The 22180-nt window shown below is 42.9% G+C and overlaps 1 protein-coding gene across 6 annotated transcripts in view; it reads right to left on the reverse strand.

Moving 5' to 3' along the window:
- The window catches only part of RASGRF2 (Ras protein specific guanine nucleotide releasing factor 2), a 115855-nt gene that overhangs the window by 84193 nt on the left and 9482 nt on the right, over nucleotides 1-22180 (reverse strand). The window lies entirely within an intron of this gene.

Consider the following 22180-nt stretch of genomic DNA (forward strand, 5'->3'; position numbering starts at 1 on the left):
AAACACAGATTGAAGTCAAAACTACTCTGAAAATATTCCCCTGTGTATCAAGGTAATAGCTTTCACGTATTTATTGCTAAGTTATTGTTCTTAAACTTCCACATCCAAGACAACAAAATACAGTTCCCTAAAGAGCTCCTGCAGGAACAGAATTACAGTGGGGTGTCTGTAGTTCTCTGCCACAGATTTTAACGTAAAACTTTCCTCACAAGCCAGCACGGGCACCCAAGCCTGGAACCACCCCAACCTCCTCCAAAAAATGCAGACTGTGCACTGGCTCCAGCTTATTCCCCACCTTCCCAGAGGAACAGGGGCCCTGCTCATCCATCACTCTCCCAAAACACGTTTGCCCCTCTCTCAAGAAGCCTCACCCATAACTGCATCACAGCCACCTTTTGTTTGCACCAGAAAATGCTGTTCACCCCAAAACTGTCATGCTTCCCAGTGACATTTCTTGTGTGAAGGTGTGTTCCACAGAGCTTTGAGGGAGGGTTTTGCTGCTCTCAGAATGCAGCATTAGCAGATTCAGCTAGTGGGGAGGGGAGCACCACCAAGTATCTACCCAGCTCTCATTTCCTACAGGGACAGTGATTTACAACCTTATTTTGCACAGCTTGTGCACCAACTTACAGCCAGGCAGCAAACAGACTTCTTCCAGCTCAGATGAAAATAAGTCAGAAAATATTCTACATAAACACACCTTCAATTTCCACAGGTGCCTTAAATGCACCTGTTGGAAATCCAGATGCTTCACAGGCAGCAGGACCAGTGAGGGTCATAAAAACATTTGGGTTTGGCTCTGAGGTCATTCAGGAGCAACTCTGACTGAACTTCTCTGGATCTCTCCACTGTCCTCACTGCCCAGAACTCCCCCATCCCTCATCCACATCCCCACCTGTGCACAGGGAACAGAAATTCCTGTCTGGGCTCCAGCAGCCAAACTCAAGCACTTGTACATTTGACTTCCTTTTGGGCAACACGAGCACCAAAAAAAAAAAAAAAAAAAAAAAAAAAAAAAAAAAAAAAAAAAAAAGGCATCCCAGGAGGAGAAACTATTCACTTGTGTATTGCATTAACTTTTTAACCATCACTACACTTATACAAAGCACTCTTCATGCAGAAGACCACCAGAACTGCAGGATTGCAGACAATCACCACAGAAATGAGGCCAAATCAGAATGCATTCACATTTAACAAGCTTTAACTAGAGGAGGTTCAGGCTCAGATCTATTGAGTTTCAGAAATTAAACAGCTCCAGAGTCCAAATGAGGATTAATAAATGAGTAAAAGGACAATCTTATAACCTGTGGGGTTTCAACAAAGCACATCACTTAAACCTGAATGTCATGAATAGGAAAGAAAAAACCATTTAATCAGGTCCATAGGATTCTCCATAGCAGTGAAAGATAAAAACTTTTACAACAATACAGCACAGTTGAAAATAACCTACAGCACAGTGAAAAGTGCAGTAAGATTACACACAAATGTGCTCTGTTTATAGAGTGGAATAGTCTATTTTAAAAAGCATATTTAAAGATAAATCACACTGTTCAGCACTGCACATTATGTAACAAGTTATTTGCGTTTCATAAAGCTGTTACATATAAAATTAGAATAAAGACTCAAGTGCAGACAAGCACTGGATTTAATCCCATTGTGTGGGGATTCAAGTTAAAGGGAGAGACAATACCAGAGTCCTCCCTACTTGTGAAGTGCAGCAACTCAGACCTCTTTAAAGCAAGACTTGCAGTGATCTCATGTCACAGAATTTAAACTTGGAGGTGTGCAGCTACCATGGTGACAGGCACGCCAGAAACACACAGTTAGACCAAGAAAATGCCTACATTTAACTAACTTAGGGGCAACCACAGTAGGTCTGGACATCACAGAAGGCATTTGCTTTGAAATCACCTACATCTGTCAGACCCTCAAACAGGCATTTTGCATTGCAGCCTCAGCATCAGCTCTCACTTCATTTATCCAGAAATAACCAGCTTTAGAGCAAGCAAAATGCAAGAAAAATATCATAACGTGCCTCTAAAAAGAATCTCGAAGTCATCTTCGAATAGTCTTTTCAAAATAAATGCTGCTCATTTTAAAAACTAATTTACTACAAGAAAATAAGATGGTATCTGTGATGCACTATTACATTCTCCAGTAAATGATGTATGTGAGTGGGCCTGTATATATAATTACACAGAGACAATATAATTTTAGCACTGCCATTCAATGCCAAACAGTTTAGCTTGCACATCTCTGCAGCACAGTACAGGTAAAAAATACCCTTCTGCATACACACCATCCTTCTCCTGAAGGGAAAACAGTAAATATTTAAGCACTGTAGCACATATTTACATCAACTACCCTCATCACCATCATTATCCCATCTGTTGGACACCAGGAACACACTTGTGCTTCAAGTTCTGCTGGACAATTTTGTTGTTCATATTTATTCTGAAAACCACTGGGCCCATAGAAGGTGATATGAACAATCTGTGTTGTGACATACAACAAATCAAGTAATTTCATTCCAAGGCGTCTTTTCAGCATTCTGGAGCACACAAGTGACATGGCAAGGCTCCATTTGCACAAAAATACCTTTGGCAGAGTTCTTCAAGGAAAAGTTGATAAAAAAGAGGAGGGAAAGCTTCAAGTACCTGGCACAGGTATGAAGGCATGAGTGACAGCCAAGGAAGGAGTTAAGGGACATGAGGAGCACTGCTGTGTGTCCCTGTGCCTGGGGCTAGCCAGAGTTTCTCCCTGCAGGGAAAGGAGGAATGAGGAAGGAGCAGATGGAGACAAGACTGGAGCCAGGCTCAGGCTGTGGGTGAAGAATTCCTGCACCTGAGCTGGGCTGTGCAGCAGCTCACAGCACAACTCTGCCCTGACAAAACTGCCCAAGCCATGGCAGTGCTCAAAACAGGCACCAAAACCTCCACAGCTGCCAACAGTTCTCCTCCAGAGGAGGAAAAACACTATTGCTCTGATTGAAAAAAAAAAACAAAAACAACAAAAAACAATTAAACAAACTCTCACCAAAAAAAGAATAAAAAGAAAAGAAAACCACAGCAGAAGTGTACAACAAAAACCAGCAAGCAAACAAACAAACAAACAAAAACATACACACAAAGCAACCCCACAAAAAGCAAAAGCCAATCCCCCAAAAATCCCCATACCAAAAAAAAAAAAAAAAAAAAAAAAAAAATTGCCTGAAAATACATGGCCTGTAACAGAAATACTGCTTTTAGACCACTGAGATCCATTAGTGGTGATGTCCCAAAGAACCCCAAACTGAGGCAGCCAGAGGAATGAGGATTCCCACAGAGACAGAGGAGCTGCTTCCCCAGGGAATGCCACCTGGCAATTCCCCTGCAAGCTCCTGCCTTCAGCTCCTCGTAAATTCAGACAGCTTTGACTGCCCAGGAGGCAAAAATTGCCATTTTAAAACTTAGTTGTGCCATGATCCCACTATTTCCTGATTTTTCACTGATTTATTGCAGGCCTGGTTTAACTATTCAAGCCAGGACACTGACAGTAAGTTAAAAAGAAAATTATAGGCGTCAGTATTGATGAGAATGGAAACCAGAGATGAAAAGCAATGGCAGAAAAATTGTCTGTGTACCAAGACTGCTACCAAAACATTAAGAGCCCTAACAAAAGCCTGTCTTCAATATCTTCAAAAGCTTAATAATTTGCCATGTATTTAAAGCTTCTATTCACTACCTGATGTTTGCAAGGGTGTCTTGCAGACCTTTGATGCTGAAAAAGGGTGGCAGAGGTGATTAATTGAAATTTAACATGACAAGCCAGAAATATTTCTTGTTCTACAGGTATTTTCATTTCAGAATCTGGAAGTCTGTGTGCAACCTGAAAAGCAAGTAAATTACTGAGCAAAAGAGAACAATCACTGCAGCAACTGCAAACTCCTCAGTAATCCCAGGAGAAAAAGCAGCAAATTGCAGCCTAAATCAAAGCAGCTTATGCTAGCCAAGGACACATTAACTCATGAAGTTTTCAGATGTGTTCTACTGACAGTATTTTGTCCAGCTTCTGAAACACAAAACAAAATGCGCATTCTGTATTTCTCTGCATCCTGGGGAAATGGAAGGGAAAGAAGGGGAAATGCTGGGAAGAAGGCAGCATCTCTAGAAGGGAATTAGTGGGCAAGGATGCATGTGTGCACATGAGAGAAACGTCTGTGGGAGAAGGCAGCAATCCCTCACAGAGAGGGATTATTTACAGCAATGTGTGGTGTCAGGACAAGGGGAATGGTTTCAGCGAGAGGAGGGTGAGATGGGATATGGGAAGGAATTGGGATATTGCTCCCTGTGAGGGTGGGAAGCCCTGGGTTGGGATTCCCAGAGCAGCTGTGGCTGCCCCTGCATCCCTGCAGTGCCCAAGGGCAGGCTGGAGCAGCCTGGGATGGTGAAGGTGTCCCTGCCATGCCAGGGATGGAATGGATGGGCTTTAAAGTCCCTTCCAACCCAAACCATCCTGCAATTCCACGGCTGTGCCAGCAGCATGTTGGTGGGCAGGAGAATGCTCCCCTCTGCCAGGGAAGATTCCCCCATGCTGGGACTTGCTGTGCCACCACTCCTGGCAGGAAACCCACATCCCATTGCTGTTAAATTAGCACAAGAGCAGAATAATGACAGGATGAGAATTCATTTTAAAGCTTCCAGGGAGATCTACTGAGCCAACACATTTCATGCTTGTATCACACCAATTAGTAGAAGCTATAATGAGAACAGGATTAGTGGACATCAGAATTAACACGGTGTACTCAGGAGCAGTCAGATGGTCTTTGTGCAAGGATGGCATCTCCTGTAAACCCAGAGGAGCTCTCAGAAGGGCTGAAAAGTCTTTGGACTGCCACAAAAATGGTTTTCACAATGATTTTGACAAATATTTAGGGAAATGCTTAAGCATCTAGGACTTAAAAGAAAAGAGTCACTCCACAGATGAAAAAAAAAAAAATCTGATCAAAAACTAGGAACCAGGGTTGGAATACTGAGCCATCTGTCAGCTCTTAGAATGAAACAAAGTCATCAAAGGACTTCATCAGGGAATTCTGTTAAGGACTGGGACAGGCATTACAAAGGATGATAAGGTTTGTACATTACTTGAGATAGTAATGATGAGAATCTATTATTAAAAACTTCTACAGAGCTGAGTTACTGGACAGCAAGATGCGAAACTGAATTAATTGTCACAAATGCAAAGCCACACATGTAAGGAAAAACACTCCCAGTTTCACATGTGGAAAGATGGATGCTGTACTTCCTACAGGAGCAAGATCCCAGGAAAAGTTCCATGAGAACACCATCCCAGTGCTCAGCAATGGCAAAATTAGCAAATCAGAATACAGGACTGACTGGGAAAAAAACAGAACAAAGTGAGCAAGTGAACACTACTAAATACCCGAATACTGTGGGTACTTCTGGGCTCTTCACACAAACATAAATCGGGAAAGGTTCAGAAAAGGACAGAAGTGGTGTGGAAAGGGATCAGCATGTCCCAGCTGGGTAAGTAAAAACCTAACCTGGGACTCCAGAGTGCAAACAAAGGACAAGGGATGATGGTTTTGAGGTGAAGGAAGACAATTTAGGCTGGGTATAAAAAAGGGGTATTTTACCCCTTCAGGCTGCCCAGGAGGAGGTGGGTGCCCCATCCCTGGAGATATTCAAGGTCAGGCTGGACTAGGAAACCCTTAAAAAGCCCCTTCCAACCAAAATGTTCTGTAACTCTGAGGAAGGAACAACTTTGGGAATACAACATGAGTCTGCAAAACCAGGAGATGTGCAGTGGATGGATAGGGTGTCACAGGTCTATTTCTTTTCCAATTAAAAATAAAAAAGATCTATTAAACAAAGGTCAGAGAAAACAGCTTCAAAACAAACAGAAGAAAGTGGTTCTTCACAGAGCTGGTGTTAGTCTGGTTGCTCTGTGACAAAGGAAGTGGTAAATGCAGTGGCAGTGATTTGCAGGGAGACCAGAGGGCTCACTGTGCAGAACACACAGAAATCACATATTTGGAATGCAAACTGTCCTGAAGCTGAAAATAACTGGAAAGTCATTTCAGAGGGGAGGGAAGGGAAAAGTAAAATAAATATCAAATGGATACCTTCCCCAGCATGTCCTCACAGGCACCATGTGGGACAGGTAATTAGAGAGGATGGACCTTCGGCTGAAGCCTTTCTCATAGTCCTAGAGGGGCTAATTAAAACTTCCCTTGGTGGCATGGGAGCCTTCTGCAGCCTTCAGATTGCTCTGCACCTGATTATAAACGAGATGTGCTGGTGCCTTCATGAAGTGCTGGCTCTTACAAGTTTACTGGAGCTTTTCTTGCTGATTTTGGGTTTGACTTTGATTCTTTAAAAAAAAGAAAGGAGTAATTTACAAACCTGGCAGAGGGACACTGGAGTATTTCAGGTTCTGTGTTTCTTTCTGGTGGATTAAGGAGGTTTCTCTACCATTTTAGTATTACTTCATTATCCTGGATAGGCAGACATCTGATACTGAACAGAACTACAGAGAAAAACAATTCTAGAGGTAAATGAGAAGAGGGCTTTGATCTGCCAAGAGTACATTAGAAAATAGTGATTTGGATCTCCCACACTGGGGATATTCAGGCTGTGGTATCTGCTTTAGCCTCAAACTAGACAAATAAAAAATACCTTGCACTGGGTGGGGGTTGGGATAGTTTGATGTCTCTTTTCTTCCACTAATATTGAATTAATTGAGTGCCAACCTGCCCCATAAAGTCTATTCTGGCATCTGACAGTGAACTGCTTCCTGAGCCATCCTGCAAATATTGTCTGGCCAAGAACAACTGAGGTAATTACATGCAATTATGCAATCAACAGTTTTCCAATTAGGGAGATTACACATAAATGCACCCTGTGCTATAAACTCTTACTCTATTAGAAAATACTGTGCCCAACTTGCATGTAAAACAGGAGTCAAGGAATACACAAAGGTCACTGAGGACCCAAACTCTCCTGCAACTCTGCTGACTTGCATTGAAATTACACCAAATTACAATGCTTATAGCATTTGTTTTCATGGATGAGAGAACCAGGCTAATATGGCCCCATCTGCTCTATTTTCAATGCAGACCATTTCTACTTCAGCAGCAGTTTACCAAGAGGGAAAAATCCTGCCGCAGAAAAGGAAATTTTAACAAGTAAAGCCTGCAGGAATGGGCGCAGCAAGTAAGTGCAGCTGAATTATTCACTAATAATAAACTGAGCACGGGAACCTTCCTATCAAAGTGCGTTTGACACAGTCCAGTGGGAATTCCCTGCCAGAAACCACAAGCCTTGCTTCCCAGGGACCCGAGAGCTGCCTTGCAGTAGCAGCAGAGTCTCTAGTAAACACTGCCAGCCCTGCTGCCTCCCCTCCCTCCCACATGCACCAGGGCTCCTGGGGCTCCACTGACACATCTCTGCATCTCATCTCCCCAGGTGGCTGATGCTGTGGCTGCCTGATGGCTCAGGATACTCCTACAGGCTGGATTCCTGAAAAGTGGAGAGTCATTCCTACACAGCACGGCCAAATCCAGGCTGCCCAAGAACAGAGGCACAGACAGAGCTGCCCCAAAGAGCTGGTGGTGGACACAGCCAGCCCTGTGCTCCCCCTCAACCCCATTCCCAGGAGTCTGATCCTCCCGAGCTCCGGGGAAAGGACACACAGCACCCACACAGCAGCTCACACCCCAACACAAAACACTCAGGCTAACACCTGCTGCCTCTGATCCCTCCCAGCTTCAGCTTCTCTGTAATACATTCCTTATGCTGGCAAAGGAGCAACCCTTTCCTTGGAAAGTGTTGGTTGTAATGGCAATTTCAGATGTTTTCAGGACACACTTGTTCATGCGGAGGGTTCAACAAATGGTTCAAACTGTGGGGACCACAGCAGTGAAACGTTTGCAGTGCAGGTGATGGAGAAGGAGCACAGAAATCCCATTTTCCCTAGGCGTGACCCCTCACTCCTTGTCCCTGCCCCCATCCCAGGGTTTCAGCAGCTCCCATTTGGCCCAAACTGGGGGGAATGAACACTCCACTCAGTCCAAATTCAGGTCACTCCTCAAGCTGAAGGGAACCAAGACTACAAGCCCTACCACGTAACTAACCACAGCACAAAGAGTAGAAATCCAACTAAATTAGCAGAAATAGAGCTGTACCAGTAGAAAACAGCAATGTTCAAACTGACACAGCAAGGACAAATGGGGTAGACTGACAGAAACAGACCAAAGCCCAAACTGATTATTACTGTAATCACTTGCAGTGTTCAGCATTTTTCAGGACTCAAAGCTTTCTGTGTTTTGCTCTTTTTTTCCACCCTGTCTCATTCGCTCACCGGTTGTCTCAACCTTAACCTTTCTCCTTGTACTGACAGCCTTCCCCTCCTTGTCCAAACAGCAGCCAGAGCTCTCCAGCCCTTTCCTCTGAAACCTGACAGTGCTGAAAGCTCCTCCACACCAATTCTGACACAAACCTCAGCATTTGGCTTGCCCTGCAGAAGACATCCCTGTATTTTAATTAAAAGATCAGACTTTAAAGGCCAGAAGGAACATTTATAACCTTCTATTTTGATTACTTATGTAATATGGGCCAGAAAAATCTCTCCAGAGAGCTCCTGCATCAAACACAGAGGATCAAGAAGAGACACACGCCCTGCTTCATCAATCCTAACACGGAAAGTAATGAAAAACCCTCCTGAGCCCAAGTTAAATTTTCCTATGCAATAAATTATCCTCATGCTGAAAACACGTAGCTTCATTTTAAACAATGAGCAGGCAGGTAAATAATGAAATTATGTGAACAGCCTGGATTTTTAAGCACTGTGCACTGCAAGAGTGAAGCCTGGCCTCCACAGCAAACACTGTCATCACAAATGCACCAAAAATAAAAAGGAAAAAAAGATAAATCCACCCCAGAGCATCCACACGAGCAATTTCTATAAAGCAAACAATTTTGATGTATTAATTTACAGGAAGCAGATTAATTGACTGTCTTCTAATTACATTCTGAAAATATGCAAACACGAGATTTGACATTTTCAAAGCTCTTTACAGACAGTAACTAATCTCCAAACTCCTCTACAAGGTAAGAGTTATGGTGCCCATTTTAGACACAAGGATATGTGCAAAGATGCCCAAATATAGATCTGCTGTAAAAGAGTTAAACTCCAGATTGCTATAAACAGAGCTCCTCTCCCTGAAGGGAGCCAACACACGATAGGGAGGCAAGAATAAGAAGTCAGCACATCTCAGACCTTGTTACACCCCTGTTATATATAATAATTTCTATCTATAAACATTTTCAGAAGAAAACCAAACACTTGGAATTTCAAGCAATTGCAGTTTTCTGCGAGATGAGGGACAAGACTGACACAGTCACACACCAACACCAGAGACTGGCAGGGCTCTGAGGGAAAATCAAAGGCCACTGCAAAGAGCCAAGTGCAAAGTTTTCATGACACCTGAGGGATTTTATGGGATGGGAAAACATCCTTTTGTTGGCACCACGCTCCCTGACAGCCACACTCTGTGGTTAAGTAGCCCTGGAGGGTCAGAATCTCATCACAGCCTTGTAAAAAAATTGGCAAAGAAAGTGCCAGGCTCTGGCTTTGAGCAAGAGAAGATAATTTCAGCACCAGAGCCTTAATCTCCACCTTCCATTTAGCATTTTTAGAGGAGCACTGGCTGGCCAGGATCAAACCCAGGAGGGCAGGGAAGGACATTCCAGAAGGCACAGAGCAGAACACAGAGCTGCTCTAACCACAGCTCTCAGAAAAACAGGTTCTTCAGCAAAATTACATTTCCCAGCCTCGCCCCCAAGGACTGTGAGTGGAAAAGTTCACATTGAGGGAACCTCTGAGCAGATGGGGCTCACTCAGGTGCACGGGGAGATAAAACATGACCTCCCCTCAGGGAGGGATCCAGTGATTGAGTCCTGTCCTGTCTCACCCACCAAGAAATTGGATGAAATGTCCATGACATTTCTGCACACATTCTTCAATCTACTGTCCTCCAAATTCTCCAAGTTTGCAATAAAAAAACCCAAACAACCAAAGTTAAGAAAAAAACCCAAAAAAACCAAAAAGACCCAAACAAAAACAAAACAACAACAAAAAAAACACAAAAAAACCCAACAAAATAAGCAAACAAACAAACAAACCCAAACAAACCAACCAAATTAAAAAAAAAAAAAAAAAAAAAAAAAAGACCCCAAATAAACACAAATCAATGCACCTCACTTTGGCCAAGCAACAATTAAGATGATTCATCATATGACAATCCTTCCCAAATCCCCAGGACTTCTGACTGTCCATTTTCAATTCCTGGTTTTGCACAAAGATTGCCTGAAATTTCCTTAACTGTTGAAGTTATGTAAACATCCTGTAACAGTAAATACTGCAATACTCCACCTTGCAAATTTAGCAAATAAATCTCACAGTGACAAGGGCCACAGCCACATGTCCACCAACATATTTTAAGAAAGGTAAAAATTGATTTGCACTACACCAACCATGAGCTGAAAATTAAGTTTTCAAAGTTTGGCTGGAGATTGCTGAAATGTGTTCCAGTTTTGTGTCAAACAAAACTATGTCCAGGCTGTAAAACCAATAGCATTACAGATAGAATCTACATTTTATAATATTTACTGTCAAAGACGCATTTAGGTATTCAGTTTTGAACAATTTACCCAATTGGAACTGCAGCACATGTTTTCAGGTTTTTACTGCTATGTCCCCAATTATATTCACTGTGCTATACTCAATAGCTTAGAGATTTTGGAGTTGATCCAGTTTGAAGGTTTCCCAGTGTGAAGTACTTTAAACATAGAGACAATATACCTAATGTTCACCCAAATTAGTGTCATGATACAGCAAAGGACAGGTTGAACTTTGCTTTTTAAGTAATTCAACAATTACTCATATTCTGTGATAACAGTGTAGAAATTTTCACATCTTACAGAGAGTGCCTGGATTTCTGCTCCCCCTCAAATTGGGTGTGAATGCTCTGCTTTCAGCCACACCAAACAGCAAAGTTTGTACAAGAGGTAAATTAATTACTTATGGCAGAAAGTGCAATCCCTTTCTCACTCACTGCACTCATTCTGGTGTTCTCACTCCTTGGCAGAATCTCCCACCCACCCAAAAGAGAGGAAGGGGCTTGAACCAAACAGACCAGAGGGAGCTGGAGAATCACAGCCACAGAACCATGAAATTGTAAAGGTCAGCAAAGGTCTCAAAGAGCAGAGCCCACCCCTGCCCCAGCACTGCCCCGTGTCCCCAGGTGCCACACACACAGCTTTGAAACCCCTCCGGGGATGGGGCTCAGCCCTGTCCTGAGCAGCTGTGCCAGGGCTGCACTGCCCATTCCAGGAAGCAATTTCCCCAAAATCCACCCTGAGCCTCCAGGTGCTGCCTGCCTAGGACTGCTCTTGGCTGGCACTGCCAGCTGTGCCTTGCAGGGAGGTGACATTCCCAAATGTATGAGACTGGAGATCCCCAAATGCCTGTGTGTGCACAGCAGGGTCAGGCTCTGCTCTGCCAGGACAGCCCCACAGCAGAGTGGCCTGGGAGGGGACAGCAGCAGGTCCCTGAGCCTGGGACACCCCTGGGCACTGCTCTGCCCTGGAAGGGGATTGATCCATTGCAGAAAGAATCCCAGAAAATCTGTGACAGGAAATGGCACTAAATAGCAGCAGCCTGAGGCCATTCCCTCTCCTCCTGCCCCTGTTCCCTGGAGCAGATCCTAAATCTGTCCCCTCCTGTCAGGGGGTTGTGCAGAGCCAGAATTTCCCCCTGAGCCTCCTTTTCTCCAGCTGAGCCCCTTCCCAGCCCCCTCAGGGATTCTGCAGCCCCTTCCCAGCCCCCTCAGGAATTCTGCAGCCCCTTCCCAGCTCCCTCAGGAATTCTGCAGCCCCTTCCCAGCCCCCTCAGGAATTCTGCAGCCCCTTCCCAGCCCCCTCAGGAATTCTGCAGCCCCTTCCCAGCCCCCTCAGGAATTCTGCAGCCCCTTCCCAGCCCCCTCAGGAATTCTGCAGCCCCTTCCCAGCCCCCTCAGGAATTCTGCAGCCCCTTCCCAGCTCCCTCAGGAATTCTGCAGCCCCTTCCCAGCCCCCTCAGGAATTCTGCAGCCCCTTCCCAGCCCCCTCAGGAATTCTGCAGCCTTTTCCCAGCTCCCTCAGGAATCCTGCAGCCCCTTCCCAGCTCCCTCAGGAATTCTGCAGCCCCTTCCCAGCCCCCTGAGCCCCTCCTGGGCTCCAGCCCCTTCCCAGCCCCATTGTGAGCTCCTCTCAATCACCCATCAGATGAGGACACCCCTCACCAACTCTCCATTCCCAGGGCTGTGGCAGCTCTGGGTGTTGAGCAAAGAGGTGCTCTCATTTTGCACACAGCTCACAGAAGGATTTGTGATAGAAAAGCTGAAGAATTGATGCTTGCTTTCCATGTGACAAGCACCTTCTGGCAGTGTTAGTTAATCCTGACCTCTGGCAGCACCTTTCTGGTAACAGAGGGCTCCAGATGTTCCCAAACTGCTGTGTGACAGCAGCATTTGGGTTTGTCACTGCCAGCAGCTCAGAGGCCATGCTGGGCTCTGTCACCAGACCATGGTTTGAGTCTCTCAGCACTGCACTGCCCTGGCACACGAATTTAAATAATGCTGCTATTTAGTGCCATTTCCTGTCACAGATTTTCTGGGATTCTTTCTGCAATGGATCAATCCCCTTCCAGGGCAGAGCAGTGCCCAGGGGTGTCCCAGGCTCAGGGACCTGCTGCTGTCCCCTCCCAGGCCACTCTGCTGTGGGGCTGTCCTGGCAGAGCAGAGCCTGACCCTGCTGTGCACACACAGGCATTTGGGAATCTCCAGTCTCATACATTTGGGAATGTCACCTCCCTGCAAGGCACAGCTGGCAGTGCCAGCCAAGAGCAACCCTAAGTGGGCAGCACCATTCTGGAGAGGACAGAGTTACAGAAGGGTTGAAAAGTGGGGGCAGAGAAGCTCAGGCATCACTTTCTCTCTCCCAGAAGAGAGTAAATTGTAAGCAGAACAATGGGATTTTCTGTTCATTTCCCACAAAGAGAATATTTGATGTTCCTCCTTCTTATGCAACCTCAAATTTTGCTTTCTATGTCAATACACATCCCCAGCAGCAAGAGCTTTCTCAAGCTAACCTGAATAAATACAGAGATTTTGGGCTCCCAGGGGACATCATCTTCGAGCAGGAAAGCCTTCCCATTGTTGCTCTTCCACAATAAATCCTGTGAAGCCCTGGCTTGAGAAGTGCAGAGCAGCATCCTCATCTCTCCTCTGTGGCAGGAAAAAGGCCAAATTTATTATTTTTTACCATTTTGACAATTCTGTTTGATAGCTGCAGTTCATTAAGTCTTGAACTTGCCATACAATTGAAAAAAAAACTTTTAAGTAAAGCTCTGCTTTCCACTTTGTTTGTTTCACAGTGTTTTTCGTAACAAATTGCTGAAAAATCTGGAGCAGTAAATGAAGCAGTGGCAAAACCAGCTTCAGCTTGGATCCAAGCAGAATTATTTTGGGGGATGTTATTGCACTTTCTTTTAGTGCTGCCAGTACCAAGTCCTAGAATTTGTGATTTCTTCTCTTCTACTGCAGTTTTGATAAACTATACTAAAGATTCACATTTCTTATATCATGTAATAGTACAGCCTGAATGATCAAAGAAGTATTCACATGGAAAATGTTGAAATTCAATTTGCTTCACATTTCTTTTTTTCCATTTGCACATAAAAGTCTTGGTTTTAACTGAAATCCCTCTTCCTGTCAAGCAATGCACATTGCCTGGTTTTACTTTTAATTTTAGCCAAAATTTATCTTGTTGTTGTTGTTGTTAAATACAGAAAAACACCCTGTCTTTGAGCCATCAGTTTCCATCAAAACGTCTGAGAAGCAGTTTATCACTCAGATCTGCATCTAAATACAAACAGTTTCTGTTGCTTTTTGTTCTTAACTCACTGGAATGTATTGTGGGAAGACTATGTCAGAAATTCAATTTCTCTTCTTGAAATCCTCTCATTTTTCAGAGCTTTGCAGCCCACATGAATATTACCCTTTTCAAAGGCAGAGAGCCACACAGCAGTGTGTAAGGATGGAAAAACCAGTTTTGCTGCTGATAACAAGGAAGGGAAACCATAAAGAACATAATTTTCTGCATTAGCAGCCATACAGGGCATAATGTAAAAAAATACAGTAGAATTCATCTGCAGCTTTCAGGTCAGTTAAATGCCTCGATCACTTTCTTGCTGAAAACATTTTTTTTTTTCCCTGCAGCAACAGATAGAATATTTTTTAAGTCATCTTTTCTCAAAGACTATTTCTAACAAGAGGAAAAATACTACTGAAATCTTCTGCTTTGATTTACACCAGAGCTGGGCAAGGGAAACTCCTATTTCCATGCAAAATAATTCTAACAAGAAGGTGAAGAGGAGCAAGCAGGGACACCTTCCCTGGATTCTCCCCCTTCTTGCCTTCATTCTTAGAATTCTATTTCTGACACCTCCTCCCTAACTTTTGTAATTTAATAAATTTCATTAATCAACTTCTTTGTTCTAGCAGTTGCATAAAATGGGATGCTACTACTATTACTGCAGGAGTTGTAGTAATTATGGAGATTGCCATCCTACTGCCTGACATGGTGTCAGAAAGATAACCTCGTTCAGGCTTCTCAGAGAGGAAAAAGAAACCCACAAAGCAATCCCTATCAAGCCCTTAAAATACCTTTTACAAAGACAAAACAATGCAGAAGTCTTTTGATAACTAAAGAAAAGTTTTAAAGTTCACATTTTGAACAGAACTGGGGAACCATTCTGTCTTGTAACATCCCATTTTTGTACCTCCATGCAAAAAAAAATTAAAAGACATAAAAAGCACATGAATTGACTTGCCTGCTGTAAAGACACAACTGATGGAGCCAGATGCAATGAGGGAGAAAAATGAGAAGAGGAAGAACACTGCTCAACCAAGTTCAAGCTGCAAGGTGGCATTGAGCTGCAGCTGTCTCAAGAGCTGCTGAGTAAAACCACATATATAGCAGTGTTATAAAATAATTTATACAATTTATATGTCGTAAAATATTGTAACGTGTACAAACAGAACACACCACAGAGGCACGAGAGGTGGCCACCAGCTGTGGTTACAGGTCTTGCTATCCTGGCTCAAATTGGCCACCTGCTATCCTCTCTGTGGCCACAGCCAATTGCTGCTCCTTAAATGATCCAGAGAATGGGGAAAGAGCAGAGTGTTCCCCAAAATGGGCCATAAAATCACAAAAACACAACTTTCAGGGGTTGCTTTCAGTGGCTATTCTGTGATTGAGGTGCCAGTTATTCCCTTTCTAATAATTTTAAAACGAAGACATGCTCTATTATAAAACACAGCAGACAGGAGTTCATTCTTTTCTTAAGAGAAACAAACCTAATTTTGTCTTGCAGTACAACTAACCAAGTTTACTTCTCCAAAAACTGATGGTTTTCTAGTACAGCACCATCTTGAATAGCTGAACAAATCTTTAACACTAAGAGACGTGCCACAGCTCCCTACATTTTTACAGGTTTGCCTTTTAGATATTTCAAGTTACCAGGGAAACCCTTATCTTGTAAATATTTATATCAGATAATTCTTTAAATTTCCACAAGTGCTGATCTATGCCATTGCTCCAGCTACATGACTACCATTGAAATGTGACACACTGAGCAGCAACCTGCTCATAATTCTTTAGTGCAGTGCATTGATAATGTCATTCTGCCAAAGTTCCTAATAAAACCAGCTGCAGGGAATTCTGCAGCCTGGAAAAGGGACAGTTGTCCCCATATATTTTGGGGCCAGAAACACCATGTTCTGCTTAGAGGGTCAGTCATCCAAATACAGGTATTTGCACTGCTGGGTGGAGGGTTGGGGTGAAGATTCTCAACAGCACCAGGATAATTAAGGATAGGTGGTGATTAACTCCCAGCAATGCCTCCTCTGATTTAGCTGGCTGAATTGGGACCACCATGCTGAAAACCTTGTAATCAATAAAATAAATGCCAAGCTTCACCTAAATGCAGAGGACCGTGGGGCCTGGCTGAATTCACTGAGGTTAAAAAGGTGCAATCCCAATCCCAAACCACTATCCCCAGAGCTTTTCTGTCTCCAAACAAGTTTCCAGGCACTGAAAGCACACGACATGCTGAAGGTCCTTACAGAAATTCCTGTTGTTTCTGCTCAGCCCCTCCTGTGTTCCACCCCCACTGCTCACTGCCCTCACTTCAGGGTTTTCACCGTCCCATGTGCAGGATGAGGAGCAGCAGTTCACATCATCTGCCCCTTGCAGAAACTCAACAGAGACAACCAAAACCTACCAGACATTCTAATAACGTTGTTTTCTTTGTACTGAATAAACAACGTTCTAAAGTTTTTATCTATTACTTCTGAAAAAGAAAAAAGAAACCATAAAGCAGATGCAAACACAGATCAACAAACATGTTATCATTATCATGCAGGTACCTTAGGAATAGAAAATTTGTATTTTCTGTCTGCTATCCTAATTCTTTTCCACCCTTGAATGTTAAAGAAAATAAACACTATATGCTACATATCAGGCAGGCTCCTAAAACAAATCAAAGAGTTGGAAAAAAAGTTTAGTATCCCTTCTGGAAGATTTTCTGAGATATACTTTCAAAGAGTTGCTCGTAGGCATTTCCCTCCTCAGTCTTTTTTTTTGTTTGTTTGTTTTGTTTTTTGGTTTTTTTTGTTTGTTTGTTTTTTGGGGGTTTTTGTTTTTTTTTTTTTGCATCCCCACCTACCATCCTCAGAAGTCCCCAGTGGCTGTTGCCAGCACTTTGATGGGTCCCTACAACTGTTGGTGCCTTTTTGGGCTAAAAAGAGGCCAGACAACATTAAGGGAATAAAAATCAGTTCTATTTATGGAAGGGCCTTCAGGTACATTTAGCCCATCCAGGGCTACACCCAAAATGGACAATGGGTCACAGGTTTTCACACTTCTGTAAATTTGGTTCATTTGCAGATTGGGGTTAATCTCCCAATTCCAGCTCCAGGTAATGAAGTCATTTACCCCAAATTTGCTCACCCAATTCACTTTTGTTCCCATCTCTGGCCCTGGGGCAGTGAGGTGTCCTTGATTCCCTTGGAGAGGAGTTATTGTGTCTGCCCAAAATGGGAGAGAGCAGCCAGCACTGGGTGTGGAGTCTGGAGTTAAACACCAACGAATTGCAGGATTATAAATGTATAATATATAGAAGCCAAAATCCTGAGGCATCCCTATCCCCCAGAACACCTTTGGTTTGATCAGCACCTCAAAGCTGTGCTGCTTTGGCTGATCAGTGCCCTGCACCTCGGAGCTCAGGGCAGGGACAGACCCACTGTGGTGGCCACACACCTGGACAGGCAGGTGTGCAGCCCAGACTGCTCTCTAATTAGCTCACTCCATTATTTTTCCACATGCACTCATCCCTCTCCCTGCCCTAGGCTCCCACAGCCATCCTGTGCAGCCCCAAAAGCTGTTCCCCACCTCCCATAAGCACAGCCCTATTCCCAGGTGACCCCAAGCCCTTCTCCTGATTTATCCTGCTAATCCTAGTCCAGGTGGAAATCCAGTCAAAAAAACCCACTGGATTTTGTGTGGCTAGCTGCCTGGGAAGTCATTCATTGCCAATTTATACTTGCTTACTTTTATTACAGGTGGCCATTCCAAATACCTCATGTACTTAAGGCACATAACAAACTTTGGCAGAAGTCCAATGTGAAAATTCCCTGAACCACAAAAGAAAGCTCTCACTGCTGAATAGGAATCCTGCCACCATGTAGTTTCTCATAGATTTTTTTTTTTTTAAAGAAAGGCTAAATGTATTGTACACATACCCAGAGAAACAGATTTTCCTTGAAAATTATTTTCCTCTTTTGTTGTGAAATTATTGTGTATGATTAAGGCATGCTGTGGGACAATAATTGCTTATAAAAAAAAAAAAACTGGCATATTTCCATCGTGTGTAATTCATGTAATTCCCTGGAAAACTCTACCCAGCCATCACTTGCTGAGCCCAGGAGAGAGTGGAGACCAAACCCTTGGTGGTGAAGCTCACTTTCACAAAATCCACACTGAACCTGCTGGAATCATCCCACAGGAATTATGAATGGCACATAATTGATGAAGCAGTGCTGCCATTGTCAGTGATCCCATGCTCTGCAGCACCTGGAAAACTCACACCACACACCAGGAACCACTTTACAGACCTGAGAGTGGGGCCTGACCAAGAGACTAATTCTAGTGCTGCTTTTCAATAACTTGTTGGGTTTTCCTTTTTCAATAGATTAGATGACAGTACATACTTAAAACAAGGATATCATTCCTGCTGGTTGTCCTGATTCTGGAAAACCAAAAACTCTGGGCTTGCTGGTGATGTGGCTAACCCTAGAAGAGATTATTCGAATAATTATTTTCACATTATTTTCACATATCCCGTGTTAGGGACATGGGAGTTACACAGGGCAACACTAAGGGTGTGATGGGTGCCAAGTACAGTAGGAAAGAGTTATTCCTGCCACATTTGGAGGACCCTGATGACAGGAGCTGTGCAGGCACACCCCATAAAGCACATTTAACCAAGTAGATTTAGGAAGATGTTTCAGGACTGCAGGCAGGAGCTCCTCCAGGTGATGACAGAGGGTTAAATGGGCTCACTTTGGAAACCTAACTCATGAATTTTTCAGAGCTTTGGGACACTCTGCCACACTCTAAAAGTTAATAAATTTAATATTTGCTAACACAAAATATATAAGATTTTATGTAATATTTAATAACATAAAAAATACCATTTTTAAGGTGAATACTTGTATTCATCTATGTACCCCAGCTCTAGAAACAACCTACAGTCAGCAAACCTTTCCAAAAACCAGGCTCACAACACCCCAGATTTCCTCTGTGCCCAGTGCAGGCAGCTCCAGGAACACCCAGCTGCACAATAAAATCCTGCAGCTTCTCCTGCCTGTGAAGGGGAACTTTATTAATGCAGAGAGAGAGCAAAGATTTCCAGCACAGCACCTGGCAGAGGGCAAGGGGCATACAAAGAAAATTAGAGGGGTTTGGGGACTCTGCTGTGGTAAAGAACTGGAGCCCACTGACAGTCACAGCCATAAGAATTTATTCTTATCTATATTCTATATATATATTTTATATATATATAATATATATATTCTACATATATATTATATATATATATTCTATATATATATTCTAAATATATTCTTATATATATTCTATATACAGCTCCTGTTCAATATAAACACTCTCCTATAAACCCCTGAGTGAGTTTCCAGTATCTAAATTAGTTGTTCCCCTTTAAGTCCTTACTTTAAAAAAATATAAAAAAGGAGGAATAAAAAACAAACAACCCCAAAAACAATGTTATGACATACTCCATTGTGCCACATTGTAATCCCAACGTTGAAAACAAGACAGGGTGCCAATAATTCCAGGCTGAAAGTTTCCATAATTTTACCTCAGCAGCCCTGTGCTGGTCTCAAATAGTTCATGGAAACTGCTGGTGCTCTAAGCACATCTAACACACTCCAGTTTCCCAAATAACAACTGAAAATGAACATGCACCAACATTTTCATGACATGAGTAATCTACAGTAGAAGCTGCAGGTTACACATTAAATATATGCAGAACTGGGTGCTATTGCTGATATAAATATTAATTGGATGGGTTCATGATTCAGGGTGTGTTGGGAGGGCAAAGGGAGCAGCCTGAATCTAATAATTGTTTTTAATCAAATGAGTCAATAATGTTTGAATACTGTTCCCTGGAAGCTCCCAAAACTCCCTTTTAAATATGTTTCCCATTAATTATCCACACTTCCCTCAGCACTCCACCCCACTCATATCCTTCCTGACCTGGGTGACTTAAAAATAACCTTGAATCAAGAAAGAACACCAGGAAATATAAATGGAAATGGCAGCTGATCAACCCTTAATAAAAGGTACATGGTATTAAAGCAGATCAGGCACCTGGTCCCTCTTGATATATTTAGAAAAGTCTACTGAAGACACTTGGATTTAATAATCCACCCTGTGAAATTACATCAGGTAAAGGACAGACATTTAATTTATGTCTTTGATGCAAGACATAGCATTCATGTATTTTTGTGAGACTAGGTGGAGTAGGAATAAATGAAAGTTCACAATGTCCCAGCTTTACAGGGGATGCACCTGCAGCACCAGGCAGGGATTCCCCAAATACACCCCAGAGGGAGGAGATTAAATAAAAAACCACCTGGGTGGACAGCAGGGAGAAGGAAAGGGCAAGGGAAAAACCTGAAAGGAAATAATGGGTGAAGAAATGACACATGCTGGAGCCAAGGTGAGTCTGGCAGGGTCTGCTAAAACAAAGAATTTATTTCACATTTCCCAGGGCACCAACACCAAGCCTTTCTGAAAACACTGATGCTGCTCAGCACAAGGGGAACACAAAAGGCAGAAAACCACTGAATTACAGATATATTCCAAGAAACTCAAGACAAGGGAAAAAAGGCTTCAGCCTGAGTTAGCAGCAGTTATATCACATTCTGTTCATTAGCACAAAAAAAAAGTTTAAAGTTAAGTTTACTCTAGTTGCACAATTTTTTCCTGCCACAATTTAAACGTGAGCCAAGCCAGAATGACTATTTCAAATTTAAATCAGATGGGAAGCGATTAAAAAGAAAACAATCTCTTTCACTTCCCCAGCAAAAAAAAAAAGAAAAAAAATAAACAGAAAATACATGCCATGGTGCACTAACATGTGCATTAAAGAAAAAAAAAAGAAGGACATCAAAAGCACAAAAAGACAGAAAGAGTTTCCATCTTTTTATTTTGCAGCAAACTCTTTAGAATTCTGAATTTTTTGCTACAGGTCTGAGCCAATAGTAAATTTCTTCCAGAAAGAAGACAAGACTCATCACTGCACAGCAGCTTGAAACAATGTCCTGGCATATATATTTCTTTTCACACGTGATTCCACTTCCTGACAACAAGCAGAGAGGAAAATTTAAGAAAGCAGAGTGGGAAGCCTTGCTGGTTTTCCTTATTAAAAAAAAAATTCCTACTATTTGGGCCAACACTCCCATCTTAGAACTAAATGTGCTGGGTGAAGGTTCAATATTCAATTTCACTATCCTCGGGGCTGGTCCTTCAGGGAGCTCCAACTGCTGGAGGGTACCAGGCTGGCCAAGAGTGATTTCCCCTTTGGGGTCCCCAGTGCCCACCCCAAATCACCTCCCTGCCCTCCTGGGTGTGGAAATATTTCCCAGGAGGATTGCTGGAAATGGCAATACAGTTACTGACTTTCCCATTTATGTACTGGCTTCTGCAATATATTATTGATCACAAAGATTTTGGTATAGTACAATCTTTAATCCTTTTAACTGCCTTTTATAATCTGTCAGCTTCTGTATGCATCACATATCTTACATAAATTGTAGCATGATAAATATAGCTGAGGCCTTGGCATAATATTAAAATAGAGACTGCATACTGCTAAATACTTTTATTTGTGCAACTGACTCAGATAATGGTGTGCAACAGCTATGTTGATTCAATGTTTTGTGGACTCTTATCTGAATGATAACAGTGACAAGAACCAAGAGAAAAATTTACTACTGACTCTCTGGTTATCAGGAACTGTCAAAAAACAGAATAGAGCATCAAGAAGAAATAAAATGCATTGATTTAATCTACAGGATGGCACACAGACAAGTCAAAGGTTAAAACCAAGCAAAAGAATTCCCAGAACATGTAAACCCACAGGACTGTTTGGATATGCAAAACCCTCATGAATATGCATTTAATTTATGAAAAGGATGTGAGAAAATTGTTTTAGCTAGCAGTGTGCTGTTCCCCTGAAGACCTGGGGGAAATCTGCTCTCCTCCAGTCCCCAGGAGCTTCTCCCAGTCACTGTGACCACTCAAGGTTCACTCTAGCAAAAAGCCTGGGTGCCACTGGGCTGCATTAGGAAATCACTGAGTATGGATGGATTCCAAGTCAAACAGGTTTGTGTTCCTGAGTCACTCAAGAATGTAGAAAATGCACAATTTTTGTCTTGCACCATGGTAATTTGTAGAAAAAAAAATTATCTGTTTTTACTGCGTGTAAC

This window comes from Erithacus rubecula (genome assembly GCF_903797595.1).
Source record: "Erithacus rubecula genome assembly, contig: scaffold_96_arrow_ctg1, whole genome shotgun sequence".
NCBI lineage: Eukaryota > Metazoa > Chordata > Aves > Passeriformes > Muscicapidae > Erithacus > Erithacus rubecula.